This window comes from Stenella coeruleoalba (genome assembly GCF_951394435.1).
Source record: "Stenella coeruleoalba genome assembly, chromosome: 16".
Classification (NCBI taxonomy): domain Eukaryota; kingdom Metazoa; phylum Chordata; class Mammalia; order Artiodactyla; family Delphinidae; genus Stenella; species Stenella coeruleoalba.
The window spans coordinates 27,160,800-27,173,367 of record NC_137162.1 but is presented as its reverse complement, the minus strand read 5'-3'; the positions used below and the strand labels follow the sequence as shown (position 1 = coordinate 27,173,367).

The 12,568-nt window shown below is 51.5% G+C and overlaps 1 long non-coding RNA gene across 1 annotated transcript in view; it reads left to right on the top strand.

Annotated features, from left to right (window-relative positions):
- Positions 1-11,522, top strand: part of LOC307175298 — a 53,018-nt gene extending 41,496 nt beyond the window's left edge. Inside the window, exons 4-5 of the long non-coding RNA XR_013824294.1 lie at positions 5,913-6,077; positions 11,186-11,522. This is a non-coding gene — a long non-coding RNA (uncharacterized lncRNA). The remainder of the gene's footprint in view (positions 1-5,912; positions 6,078-11,185) is intronic.
- The last annotated feature ends 1,046 nt before the right edge of the window (positions 11,523-12,568 follow it).

Here is a 12,568-nt window from a genome sequence, read left to right as displayed (position 1 = left end):
AGGCTACTTACCTCTTAAGACCCTCTCTGGGACAGAAGTCAGCTCAGCCTAGGATTCTCCAGGCCTAATGCCTGGGCCAGTGACGCTGCACCAGGTACAAACATTTCTTCCATAAATTGACCTCCTCTGGAGCCCTAGTGGCCCCGTGAGCCAATGTCTGCAGCCCCAGTCGGCAATACTAACCCATGGGGAGAGTTAACAGGCTCTTGCTCAGAGCCCTGCTTCTAGAATCCTCCCCCAGTGTAAGCAAGGGTCCAAGAGCCAGTGGGCTGAGCCCAGGCAGAATAAGTCACAGCAGGAGATTAAAGTTCCAGGGAGAACAAGAACATAGGAAACCAGAGGGCTGTTGGCAGAATGATTCAGATCTACAAAGACAGGGCTCTGAGGGAGAGCTGATCAGGAAGACAGAAGAGGGGGATCTGGAGCCATTACTACCATTTTTCTCACCCAGCTTCCCTGCTAGTTATCTGCCACACCCCTGGCCCCTGGAATGAAAGGGTGTGGGGGGGTTGGGGGGGGCAGGTGGTGTCTCACTGCAGACCAGTGGACACTCCCAATCAGCTCTATTCTTTAAGGAAGCCCCCTCCCTTCCATGTGTGCATTGAGGGGCTGCCATCACACTATCCTTGCCCTCCTGGCTACAATGTTCAGCCAAAGGAAGGGAGTGTGACTCAAACTGAGTCATTAGCTCCTTAACTGGGATTTTGCATACGGGTAACAGGAGAGAGAAGGCCTTTTTAAAATCTGGGATCCCTTTATTTACTCTGGGTGATACAAGCCTAGAGTTGTCAGCCTTCCCCATATTCCATGTAAAGGTCCAATATGAGGGAATGAGGCCAACACAGAGGGGAGTAGAGCCCCAGTGACATTGTTGGCATTTCTCGATCCAGTTGTTCCTGAAGTCCTTTCCAGTCTGTTCATATCAGTTACAGGAACTAATCTGTTCCCACTTTTCTTCTTGGGATACTTAGAGTTGGACTTCTGTCTCTTCTTTAAAAAAAAAAAATAGAAAGGAAGAAATGGTCCCTGACTAATACACTGTGTGAGACTCCTTGTCCCCCAGGCTAAGCAGAATCTCTCTCTCTCTCTCTCCCCGCCCCCCTCTATCATATTTTAACTACATGCAGAGATTACAGTTTAGTGGCTAAAGCTAAAAGGTTGTATACATTCAGGACTAGGGCAATCACTTGGTTTGAGATTCACTGCTGGAAACAAAAAAGAAAATTGGTCTGTTGAGATAAATATAGGCAAGAAAAAGAACCAGATGGGCACATTGAGAGAGACATGATTTTTCCAATTCCTGAGCCCCAGTGTGCTTCCTGCATTTCCTTTCTGTGATATTCTGAATTCCTACAATACCTACAATGTCTTAGGCTTTCTTGGGTCTAAGTGACAGAAACCCACCCAGGCTAACTTAGGCAAAAAGGGTAGTTATCATAAGGATAGGTGTCTCCTGGAACCCAGGGACAGGGGCACCCCTGACCCCAGGAGGGCCTGGAAGCCAGGCAGCCTTCTCTCTCCCGGTTCCATGGTCTCCAGCATCTTACTTGAGACCCACTTCCTTCAATTCTGCATGTGCACGAGGCTGAGCATGGCTGCTCCACAGCCCCTGAGTGTACACATTCAAGTGGTCACAGAGATGACCTGATCACCCTCTGGCCTTTGTCCAAATGAGGAGAAAGGCTCTGGCGGGCCCAGTCTGGGTCAGTCTCCACCTCTGCTCTGATCAGCCATGTCTGGTAGAGTGGGGGTCGCATTGTACCCCGGTTTCTGCAGCCCACCTCCGGGGAAGGCTCAAAGAGGAGTCCTCTGTGGCTGTGTTATATCAAGCTGCTTTGGGTGGGTTTCCACTCACTGCCATCAAACAGAGTTGACGAAAACAGCGACCGATAGCCTTGGGGGCCAGTTTGCCTCTCACCTCTCCCTATCAGGATGTGTGGCTCAGGGGCGTGACCAGCTGGATCGAAGGACCCGTTCTTCCTAAATGAGTGCAGAGAACATTCTTCCTCAATCAGTCTCATGTGAACAACCAGCATGCATGGTGGTGGCAGTTGACTGTCCCTTCCTCCCCCACCCACAACCACCCCTGAGGAGAACTGGCCAGATGTTTCCCACCTGGACCCATCATGCATCCTGTGTAGGGTGACTAAGAATCCTACAGACATTCCATAGGCAGGCTCCTACCTGGCAGGTACATGACAGTTGTTCAGGAAGGAAAGTACCAATGTTTTACCATCTCTGGACAATCCTGGAACCATACAGACTTAGCACTGAATGGAGAATTCTGGAAGTTGGACATGATTCTACAGGTTTCACTAGGGCTGCAGGGGCTGAGGCAGGTCAGCCTGAATCTTGGGCACCTCTCCCAACCCTGCACTGAGGACTCTAAAAGTATCAGTTCCACCCGGAGGCCAGAGGTTTCTTTCCTGAGCACCTCATCTGCTTGGTGAAGCCCCTGGAGTATGTCTTTAACGTCTCCCTCTTCCATGATTATTTGGCAACAGGAAGCCCTGGCTCTAGGGTAGGATGGGGGCTGCCTGATGGAGCACAGGCCGAATGAAGGCTCAAAGTGGGAAGGGCAGCAGGATGTTTCCCATTCAAGGCTGTTAGTATAAAATGAAAATATGACTGGCTTGCATCAAAGCAGAAGCACATAATTACAGCCTAATATGATTGAAAGGGATAATTCAGAATTTAGAATAAAATATAAAGAAATGCAAACATTCAGTTGTGTCTAGATTCCCTCACTCATCCAGTATTGTCCTGTTCCCCATCACTTTCTAATCTAACTCTAATTTTATCCTTCAACTTGAGTAGAATACACTTTCCTAAATCATTCAGAGCATATCTTGGCTTGTTCAAGGCCCAGCCTCCTGTTTGCCTCCAGGCCCCCGTGGGCAGCTTCCATTTAGCTTTTAGGATTCATGCTGGCAGGAGACATGTGACTGCCTCAGTGCTTCCACTGGCAGAGGATGTGTTCCAACAGGACACCTCGTGAGTAATAAAAGCATCAGAGCAACAGCCTAAGTGGCACAGGGAGGAATGCACTGGAGAGGGGGTGGGGGAGATGCTGCGGTACAAACATGTCATTAACGACTAAAACGATGACAAACCACCAGGAAGGAAACGATAGGGACTTGGGGAAAGAAGAAAGGGAAGGTTAGGCGAGGCAGGACCTCGGCCAGGTGATGGGGTTTAACACCATCAGTGATGAGTCATGTTGATTACATGTCCCCAGATGTGATGTGATATGAGGAGGAGGGCACTTCACCTCTGTGGTCTTCTTCCCAAAATCCATAGCCCCAGTTTAACCATGAGAAAACCACCAGGCAAACCCAAATTGAGAGACAGTCTACAAAATCCTTGACCAGTACTCCTGCAAACTGTTAGGGGCATTAAAAAACCAAGGAAATCATGAGAAGCTGTCACAGACAAGAAGAGACTAAGAAGACGTGACGGCTAAATGTAATGAGGTATCCTGGATGGAATCCTGGAACAGAAGAAGGACATTAGTGGAAAATCTAGTGAAATCAAATAACGTGGAGTTTAGTTAAGTAGTAACACACCAATATTGTTGGCTTAGTTGGGATGAATACACTGTGGTAACGTAAGACGCTAACAACAGGGGTGCTGGGTGAGGGGTACATGGGAACTCTGTACTACCTTTGCAACTTTTCTGTACAGTGTTGGTTTGGTTTGGTTTGGTTTGGTTTTTTAAGGTAATGCGGGGATTGTGGGGGTGGGGGTGGGGAGGGCAGGAGGACCTGGCTTTCTGGTTGGAAGGAGAGGGAAGTTTTGAAAGGAAGAAGTCCTAAGGAATCTGAAGTAGGACCAGAGAGGCTGCGGGTCTTGAATGAAACAGGCATCCCTGCCCCAGCAGCCCTGAGGAAGCGGCTTCCTACAAATAAGGTTAGCACGGTTTCCCTTACCTGTGGATGGCAGAGAGAGATCTAGAACTGAACTCGTCCAACTCCAACAGGCACACGAATCACTCAGGGAAATCCAGGTGATGCTTGATGCTGTTGGTCCCAGGACCACACTTTGAGTTGCAAGAGGCTGGAGAGACGGACGTCACTGCTCGCCTGGGAGGAGCGAAAGAGATGCTGAAAGGGAAGCTGCAACCTGAAGGCACGATTCCCAACCTCCGCAGGGCCTGAGTAGAGGGGCGGGCTCGCGCGGTGGCCGGAGCAGAGCAGGAACTGAGCGCAGACTCTGCAGAGTCAGGAAGCAGGTCCAGTTCTGATCGCCTGCAAACTGCCACACTGGGCGGTGCCTTCGTCCTCAGCCTCGCGTCCCCATCTGCACAAAGGGCATCCTAACTCCCGGTGCCTGTGTCTCTAGATTGTTCTGGGGATTGAATGTGAGGGTCTCGGCACACAGAGCAAGTCCTTGTTGAAATAACTGAGGCCCTCCAAAACAGCTTCAGATGACTTACAAAGATTGTGTTTCCCTGTTTTTTTTTTGTACCCTCATGAAGCTACTTTTGCTTTATGTATTGAATCATTCAGTCATTCAACAGATATACATCGAAAGCCCACCATCCAAAGAATTTGCTGTCTGAAATCTCCAGTCTCGTGGAATACAGATTTAGAGGTTAGAGCTGAAGAAAAGGGAAAGGCCGGCTGGATCTCACCTCTACTTGCCAAGTCCCCCTTTGTCTTTCTCCATCTGCTATGCTCCCTCCCTCTGACCTCCCTCCCTGGCTGGGTCCACAGAAGAGAGAAAACTGCACCCATGGGCCACCTCCAGGGACCCTCCTGCTGGTGAAGGTGTGCCCTTCCCCCCCAGCCGCCCTTCTCCCTGGCGTTTACCTCCCCTTTCTCTGGCTGTAGGGCTTTGGCCGAAACCTCAGCCACATCCTGACCACTGTCCTCTCAGGGGCCAGGGCTATGGAATTCCTGCTCATCCTCAAATTTAATGTATACAAACACATTTATATGCACAGTCACAGGAGTTTCAAAATCAAATCAAGGTGGTTTCCTCACAGCAGATACAAGGAAAAGAGAAAGAAATCGAGGCTGTTGACTTCTGCTGTGTCACAGACACTTTAGGAATCTGATAACAGCATATAATGCGTCACCACCCAGAAAAACACACTTAAGCACAGCTGCAGGGGTTTCTAGGCACTGGGTTAAGAGTGCCAGGTCTAGAGGCTCCTGTAAGCTTAGGGATACAGGGAGAACACAGCCAGACAACAGGCTAAGGTGGTGGGTATGATGAAAGCCCCTAGTTTTCAGTGTCATCACACGGTCTCTATGCCCTCAAGTCCCCAACTCCATCGGTGGTCACCCTCAGCCACACTTCACACCATCCCACAGGTCAGGGTGAAGACTTGCCCTGCGGTGCATCCTGTCAGCTGCTTCTCCTGGGACCTTCAGGAATCTCAGTGCATTGTCCCATTGGTGTGGAAACCCTGGGCCACTTCTTTCTGGCCTGTGGCTGATTCCACTCTCACTGCCCTCCAGCATTATTCTTGGTCTTCCTCCTCTTGGGCTCAGGCTAGCACAAAAAAATAATGCACCTTTTTTCCCAGCACAGAAGTCCACAGACCTTTACTCAGAGCCCAAAGAGATTAGAAGGAAATAAACAAGAAGATACAAATGCATAAAAATAGTCCATCATCCCCAGGACATCTCCTTGACTCCAGACCTTGGCCACAAGCTGGTGGCCCTGGGTCTTGGTTTCTGCCCTCCCATCTCCTTATCACTGTCTCAAGGACTTTCCTTCTTTGCTTGCAGGATCTTAGCTCCCCAACCAGGGACTGAACCCAGGCCCCAGGCAGTGAAAGTGCTGAGTCCTAACCACTGGACCACCAGGGAATTCCATCAAGAACCTTCCTTCCTAAATGATCCCTTCACTGCTTTTTTCCTCAGGCTCCCTCTCACGCATCGCTCTATCACTGTCTTCCTCAGGCGCTGTATATGAGGAAGATGTGGCTGCCCCCAGGAACAGAGAAGAAAATGCTAGTTTTTCTACCAATATCCATGATCCTGGTCTTTCTTCAGCACACCGAGTTTTATAGCGGGCGCATGGTCACACAGCTGAAGATTATACTTCCCAACATCCTTGCAGCTAAGGTGAGTCTGTTCAACTGAATTCTGACTGATGGCTATGAAGAGGTCAGCTGTAGGCCACTTTTAAGTTATGAACTTAAAAGAAATGGGTATGTGCTCCTCTTATTCTTTCCTTCTTCCCACTGACTGGGAGGCAGACATGATGGCAGGAGCTAGAGCAGCCAATTTGAGCCCTCTCATGGGAGCCACCATGGGCCTCAAACAGTGACTGATACACAGTAGGTGCTCAATAAAGAATTTTTGGAGGGACTTCACTCATTTACTCTTCACAAAAACCCTATGAGGTAGAATTACTGTGTCATTAACTATTATCATCCCAACTTTACAGATGAGGAACCTGAGGCACAGAGAGGTTGAGTAACTTCTGTAAGGTCACAAAGGGTAGGATTTGAACCTGGTTCCAGAGTCTGCTCTTAATTGTGATAGCATATAGACTTACATGAGGGAGAATAAACATCTGTCACATTTAGCCTCAGTATTTGGGGGCCTCTTTGTTATAGCAGCTTAGATATCCCTTAATATACCCTCTGTGACATCCCAGAGGTGACTGTGGGTCTCCCCATTGCCTAAGGCCCAAGAATGAGCCCCTTGAAGGCCAGTTGCCAAGGAGGCAGACTTCTAGGAGGCAGCTGAGGGCGGCTCTCTAGGGGCTGAAGACTCCAAATTGAGTCCCTTCCTTTTCACTCCAGGCTCCGTACTATTAAAAATCAGCAAAGTCCCCATCCTGCTTGGGTCAGCAGCTCCTGAAGCACCCACACGTGCTCACTAACCCTCCCTTTCCTCCAGCTTATCACCTCAAAGACATGGGCACACTCACACAGAACCCCAATGAGGACACAACCCCTGAACCCTCCCCAAAGGGTAATGTTTGGTCTGTTATTTAAATCAACCAACATTTCAACAGTTTTGCAGTTTACAGTTTACAAGGTACCACCACAGAATCTAAGCATGGAAAGATATCCAGGATCTATTATTAAGTGAAAAAAAAAGTAAGTTTCAGAACAATATGCATGTTCTTTTCTTATTTCTACATACACATGCACACATCTATATGTCTGTGAAAATGCAACCCCCTCTCTGGAAATAGTGGCTACTCATGACCATTCTGGAATAGAGCAGGTCTGACTGTCACCCCCATTTTACAGATGAAGAAACTGGCTTTAGACAGGTCAAGGCCCAGACCATAAGGCTAGCATGGGTGAGACCCCTGTCCCGCACCTCAAAGCCCTGCTGTTTCCAATAGACCTGCCTCCTGTCTTTCTAGGTCAATGTCTAGGTTATTGTCCCCACAGTTCACCCAGCTCACTACTCCCTACCCCAACCCCAGCGTCTGCCCTAGAACGAAACCAGAGACAGGCGGTCTCGGGGGAGCTTTTCTGGCAGGGCCTCACTGCCTTCTTATGACCAATAACACTAGATAGTCTCGGGCAGTGGATCTCACCCAGTGACAAAGGAATCCCAATTGCCTGGAGAACATGATAAAAATGTACTAGCCAGCACCCCCCGAACCAAACTCCTGATCCAGGCTCAGCCTCCTGTGGGGTTTTTTTATAACAAGTTCTCCCCCACCCCTGGCAGGTGAACTTAACCCGCAGCCACTTTGTTAATATTGGAAAGTGACGTTAGGTAAGCCCCTTCATGTGAAGGGTAAGGCCATGGCTGTTTTCCCCTTTGTTTTCCCACAGAGATCAGTTACATTTCTTTGGTGGGAGAGGTGGGCTGGGAAGAAAATGTGGGAACAATGTGGAAACCTTGGGGCACTGCAAGAGAGATGGCCTCACGTGCCCACATGGAGGAGAAATCTCTGAAGGAGGGTCCCCCTGAACTTATTAACATCTTACATCTAGCGCTGAAGTTCTTGAATAATAGCCGGCATTTGTACTGAAATGTGCCTTTTACAAAGCTCTTTTGGGGAACATTAGGCTCACCCGGCCCTCAGTGCAGCCCTCTGAGGCAGGGATTACTGTCCCTAACTCACAGATGGAGAAACTGAGGCTTAGAGAGATGAAGTGACTTAAAGTCCCACAGCTAGGAAGTTACAGGCTTAAACCCAGGATGTCTGATCCCTAATGACAGACATGATTTCCTCAGCTGTAAGCCATTGTGTGTATGTGGGGGGGCGGGTATGGGAAGCTGGGGATTCTGTTCTTCTCACAGACTAGTGCGCATAAGAATCCAGGAAGGGGGCTCCCACACCACAGGGAAGATTCTCAGGCCTGGTTCCCAGGGATTCCATTTCAGTGGCTCTGGAGTACAGCCCTGAAATCTGCATTTTCTCAAGCTCAGATTGGCATACAGCTGGGCACATCAGCCACGTCTCCCCTGCTGCCTTCTCCCAGACCTATGGAGAAGGGGACACGAGGTGTCCTGGCTCAAAGTGTGGTGACTCTAAGGCCTCCCAGATGTCCACACTGGAGAGAGGAGGAAGCACCGTGCCCCCTCATGGGAAACTACTGAAGACCCCAAGAGAGAAAGGATAGGAATGGAAAAGGGCAGAAGCCCCACCACCACTTTCCCCATCTAAGGCCTGGGTTTAAGGAGTCTCATCTTCCTGGACTACTTAGAGTAACTGGAAGTTTCCAATAGTTGTGGCTTACTTTGATCTGTGTCCAGATGAGCAGGAGGGGCCTGGATCAGAGCTCTGGGAGACCTATACACAATCACAGAGCATCACCTCAAATGAAAGGTTGTCACCAGATCTCATTACAGGGGGACCTTCGAAGTCCTGTACCCCTCCTTCCGTCACACACACACACACACACACAGTGCCCCCCTCTCTTCTCTAAGGACAGTGCCAAAATCAAGGGCAAAGACCTAGAGTGACCTTTACGGACTGCCTCATCCCACAGCTGACCAAGGTTCCTGCCCACTCTGACCTTGCTTCACCTAGTTGTCCAGGGCTAGAGAATGCCCTGCAGTGGCGTGGGAGCAGATCCTGGGAGTGGGGCTCTGGTGAGAGTAGCTGTGCCAGGGTCAGGGGCTCAGGGTCAACAGGAGATGGTGGCAGCCTGGGTCAGCAGGAGGAAGTACTTTGTATTGGGGGAGTCAGTGTGTGTCAAGCATGAGAGGGACCTCGTGGGGTTCTCTGCCAGGGAATGGCTGGCTGTCACCTGGAAACTCAGGGATCTTGGCTCTTGTAGAAGTGCCAGACAGCACTGTCACCACCTCTCACCACTTTTTAGATAGTCTCTGAATGGACTGACCTGTTGGCACTCACCCTTCCCCTGACATTTCCATCTGTAGATTTTACTACCTAGAAAATACAGCCTGTCCTGTCAGGCTTGACAATCATACTGTGGAGGAAGAAATTTATAACTTGCCAGACACCGTATCAGTTGGGCAGGGAGGCAGCTGGCCCAGCAGCAGAAGGGAAAGAGCACAGAACTAGCAGTAATGGTGGAACTCAGTAGCACTGAGTCATTTCTTCCCTGTGCAAACCCATAAAGACCAGAGAAGCCTCTTCTTCCCGTTTGGGTAAGGGACCTCCTCCCTGAAGGCAGAGGGATGGCTAAGATGACCACCGGCAGATCAGATCAGGATCAGAGAAAAACAGATCCTGCTTTTTGCCTGAGTTTTGCAGCCCCTCAGAGCGGCAGCCTGCAGCAGTGCCGAACTATGGACAGCAGAGGGAGCTCTTGCCCAACCTTTCCCGCGCGGAGGAGGTTGCAAGGACCTGAGCTTTGCGAGCCGAAGGGTTCTGGTAATTTGCTTCCGAAGTCTGCGTGACTGCAGAGCGGCGCATGGCTGGAGTAGGAATAGGGATGACTAGAGGCTCATAACTTCGCTTTTAGGCACTCACCCAGAAGTAGTGGCCTCTTGCGATGCCCCAAGGAGTACCCTTTTTATGCCCCGCGCCAGCAGAGACATGGGCTTGCGCCTTTCTCAGCCCCACTCCATATCCGATCCCTGAAAGAGCGTCCCCTGCATCTGAGGGTTCCAAGGAGGTGCCCCCCCGACCCCCCACCACCAGCTGCACCCCTGCTCTTCCTTGCTGTGGCCCTCTCCTAATGTCTCAGTGCCAGAAAGTGGAGGTGTAGCGTGCTCACGTAAGGGCTTGTGGTGTGAGAGTGGGACTACGTCCGGGTGGGCTTTGGGGTTCCAGGTGGGTTGGGGGGAAAGAGGTGGCTGAAAGGTGCATGCAGCTGTTGAGCACCTCCACAAATGCCGCTAGGTGGCGCTCGAAGCCCGCATCTCAGAGAAGCGCAGGTTTTTGAAGACCCTGGCTGGCTCAAGTGCAGGGGATTTGGCTTGAAGACTTAGGGAGGGATGCAGGAAGGAGCCAGCTGAGTCCACTGCAACAGGGGGACGGACTTGGTATTTGGGAGCTATGGATCAGCCATGGTTTCCAGGAGGCTTGGAAAGGGCGAGGAGAAGAGCGGGGCCGAAGGCATGGCACATATTGCGAGGGATAAAGGATGAATCCCCCAGACCTTCCCCAGGAGCTGGAGAGGGGTTGGAGGATCCTCCATCTTTTAATCTGTCGTCGGATTAAAACCTATAAAACCTCCGGATTTATAGGTTTTGTTCTGAGGCCACTGGGAGAAGAATTCGGGGTCTCAGAATCCAAATTCGGCCTGGGAATTTAAAAATGCAAGATAATTCCCGCGTCTGTCCATCTGTCTGTTTTCCTCCCAGGATTTGTGGGTCTGTGTATCACCTCCTGCTCTGGGCCTTCCATACTCCACCCCGTGCAACCGGAAGGCGGGGGGGGGGGGCGGGGGGGCGGGGGAGAAATCTCCGGATCTTTGGCTTCTCTTTCTTTGCTCTTCCTTCAGATAGCCTCAACGGCTTCCGCTGACTCTGGGAAATGTGCCCCAAGCTTTGAAGAATGGCCCTCACCCCCCTCAGAGTCCAGGACAAAAGGGGAAGGGGCTCTAAATGCATCTGACTCTGCCACATTCCCTGGGTCAGAATTTCTCTCCAGGACACCCTGGAGTCAGGTGCCCTTCCTCTGCTTGAGGCCTTCCCTGAACTGATCCATCGGGCCCCAGTTTAGCTTCTCGCCAAGGCCTGCAAATTACTGAGACTGTGATGCGCCAAACTTGTGGGATCCTCCCTCGGCACCATCCCCGTATTCGGAGGCTTGACCCAGAGGTCTCATTCCCTCCCAGCTCTCACCCTCCGCGTTCAATCCGGAGCCCGACTGGAGGGAAGGGAAGACCTGAAGAGGCCGAGGGCACCTGCTGCCAGCTGCGCAAGCGTTAATCCCACCCAGCCGTCCAGAGATCGAGATCCGATGAGGGGCGATAGAAACTGTCACGCGCTGGCAGCCTCACGAAGTGCGGAACGCGGTCTGGCCTGGCGGACTGGAACTCCTAGGTGAGACCCAGACCCGCCGGCTTCCTCCCCTAAAGTAGCGGGTGGCGGGGAGAGGTTGCGTTCTCGTTATGCGGACATAGAAATGTGGGTTCAGAGACTGAAGGGAGCCGGGACTGGGACCCGGAGAGGTGGTGCTTCCCCTGCGGTCCACACTTACCCGCCTTGCTCCAGAGGCCTTAACAACGTCCCCAGAGGTTGCCAACCTCCTGGAATGGGGTAGGTGGGCTTGAAAGGACGCTGAATCTCCCTTTGGGCCTGCAGAGTCCCCTCAACAATCGGGCCCTAGCTCCCTGTCCCTAGCAGTGCCAGCGCGGCGGGAGCTCCAAGGTCAGCGCGCTGGGACACGGGAAAGTGAGGACCTGCCGAGTGGGTGGCCTGGGGCAAAATGAATCCAGGGTTCTGGGAGAAATTGGGAGAAGTGGAGGTTTGAATGACCGCCGCCCCAAGGTGCCCGTTTTCCAAGCTTCGGCACCACATGCTGCCAGGTCTCGGTGGGGGCGGGGGGGCGGATAGAGCCCGCCCCTGAGAGTCCCCTCCCCCTCCCCGAGGCCGGAGGTATTACTGCTGCTTGATCAGACCTCATTTCCTGCGAAAATGGAGACATATCCAGGGTCCTTAATAAAGTGAATGACGAGGCTTCGGCTGTAATTGGGCTTCCGGTTGGTGGCTATTTCCTTAAACTGACAGTGGAAACAATGTAAAGCCACAGCGCCCAAATATAATTATATGATTATCAGAAAGAGGTGCAGGATGGATTTGCCCAGACCCGGAGGCGATCACCTGAGAAATGGGCACAAACGCTTACCCAGACCAAGGGACCCAGGAACCCCGGACCTCCACACCGACCCCACATCCAAGCGGGCGCCTCAGCAAGCTTTGGCTTCTCCTCCCATCCGGAGCCCCGCTCTGCCGCTGCCATAGGGAAACGCAGGGCCTTTATACGCTGGGGCGTGGGTGGGTCTTCTGCTTCTGAGAGGAGGAGGGTCCTCCAGTGCCGGGGGTGGGGGGCGGCCTGGCTGAGAGTCCCCGGACCGGTGCCCCGGACCGCGTACGCCGGCTGCATATTTCTATGCATAATCCGATTTTCTCCATGACTATTTAGTTAAACTCTTTTAACAACAGCTACATAATTAGAATTTGGATTCCCATTAATTTTCCCTGGGCCTCGAACCATT